Source organism: Rhincodon typus, chromosome 8 (genome assembly GCF_021869965.1).
Source record: "Rhincodon typus isolate 14 chromosome 8, sRhiTyp1.1, whole genome shotgun sequence".
In the NCBI taxonomy this organism is placed as follows: domain Eukaryota; kingdom Metazoa; phylum Chordata; class Chondrichthyes; order Orectolobiformes; family Rhincodontidae; genus Rhincodon; species Rhincodon typus.
This window is the reverse complement of record NC_063339.1, coordinates 61,975,356-61,977,568: the sequence shown is the minus strand read 5'-3', so window position 1 is coordinate 61,977,568 and position 2,213 is coordinate 61,975,356.

Sequence of the window (2,213 nt, the reverse complement as noted above, 5' to 3'; positions counted from 1 at the left end):
ACAGCAAAAAAAGAAAATCAACCTTGATGCACAACATACAATCAAAAAGCAAGAAGTGAAATAGCCCAGTTTCGATACTGACAAAGAGATTGTGGACTTACAGGACAGATTGCTGGTTACCTGGCCTATAAATCAGCAATACAGCCTGCAAGCAGCAAGGCTGAGGCATAATCAGTAAGGGCTGATGTGAATTTCACAGCCCATGGTAGTTATTGTATCTATGCTATATTTTGGATGTGTATGAAGTTGCAACAGTGACTCAATCCTAACATTCAGAGAGAGTTCTTCCTTCTATGTTACAACACATAGTTGCAACAAGGACCCCAAATCTGTCATTGTCTCCTTGGTGAATTATAGCCCATCCACACAGGCTTCTTTGCACAATTCAGGTAAATCGGCCTTTTCTGGTATAAGCCGCTGGCAAGGTAATAATGAGTGGTCAAGGTGTAGAGCTGGATGAACACAGCAGGCCAAGCACCATCAGAGGAGCAGGAAGGCTGACGTTTCGGGCCTAGAGCCTTCTAAGACTTTGTCTTGAAGGCACTATACAAATGTAAATTGGTGAATTTAAGAGCAGGTTATCCTAGATTTCCACAACTTCAATGTTTATATGAAGAAATGGGAGTAATAGAGGGATGCCAGGCACTGAGCCCACTCACTATTAGAGATAGTAGGAACTGCAGATGCTGGAGAATCTGAGACAACAAGATGTAGAACTGGATAAACACAGTAGGCCAAGCAGCATCAGAGGAGCAGGAAAGCTGATGTTTTGGGTTCTTTTATTTAGCAGAAAGAAAACTTGCTCTGAAAAATGTGATTAAATCCTTACACTATCTTGTGGACAATGGAAAATTAGCAATACATAAAACATACGAATAAGAAGCAGGAGTACACATGCCCCACTGTTTAGTAAGATCAACTGGATTATAACTTCAAATCAACATTCCTGCCTAAACCTGATAAACTTCTGACTTCTGTTCACCTCTACCTTAAAAACATTTATAATTCTCTGCGGAATACAACCTTTCGAGATGATGGATCAGAACTTTTCAACATTTTTAACTTTTAAATATCAATGTGTTTTTTCTAAAAAAAAGTGGACTGCTTCAGAAAAACAAAACCGCAATATAAAAGTCCTTTGTGAAACCTATGGAATGTTGCAGCTGCAAAGTGTCAAGCTCATTTCAAGCAGAGAGAATGACTCAACAAGATGAGCTAACAAGAGGGGTAACTATCCCTTTCTCCTCTTGTAGACATGTTCTATGTCCTTCAGAATATACAAAAATGGTTAAAAACTGATTGTAATTCTATATCTTATTGGCTAGATTCCATTGTGTATGAACTAGAGTTTTGAGAACAACCATTTACACATCTGCAGGTAACATAGAAGGAAGAACTCTCTCTGAATGTTAGGATTGAATCACTGTCAAAAAGGATTAGAACATAAGAATTTCAACAAATTAAGAATCTAAAATTGACTGCTTAGCTGCCTATATCATTGCCACCAGTGCCATCCAACAATGGTCACAACATCTTCATATCTGCTCTTCATGATGGTTTCAGAGAAGACCCATTTTTCTTTTTTACTTTTATTTTTATGGACTCACCTCTTATTTCTAATCTATGTACGTGTGCGGTACATTACTACTTATTCTTATCTTTAGCAATTAATAAAACCACCTCATTTTGTTATTTCAAAAGAGTCTGGTTAAATTGGATCCTTTCAAAACATCATTCAAGTTTGGAAGAAAGGCATTCACAAAGGAACGGATCCTTTTCACATTAACTGTGTTGCAACCAACTGAGAGACAGGAGGTTGAATAAAGACGGGGAGCCAGTTCATCTCTCCTTGCTCAGGTGCTTAACAATTTGGAATCCGGGTAGTTCTGCTATAATGCGTGTTTTATTAACTCAGTTGGCTGTACGTGATTGATGAATAGTGGACACTGTTTGGGTTATGCGAACTTTCCACTGTACAGGTATATCAATTTTCTATAGCAATTTCTCTACAATGCGTTTTCTATGGCGCGAGGTCACACAAGAACACAACTATTGCGTTATAGGAGAACTATCTGTAATCCATCTCAAACTGTACTAAATTGGGGAGCCTTGCCCATACCTGGTTGTAACATCAGAAAGAGAGCTCCGAAGGCTCTCAACTCTGAGAAAGAATTTCACCTCATCTCTTAAATGGCCAACAACTTATTTTTAAA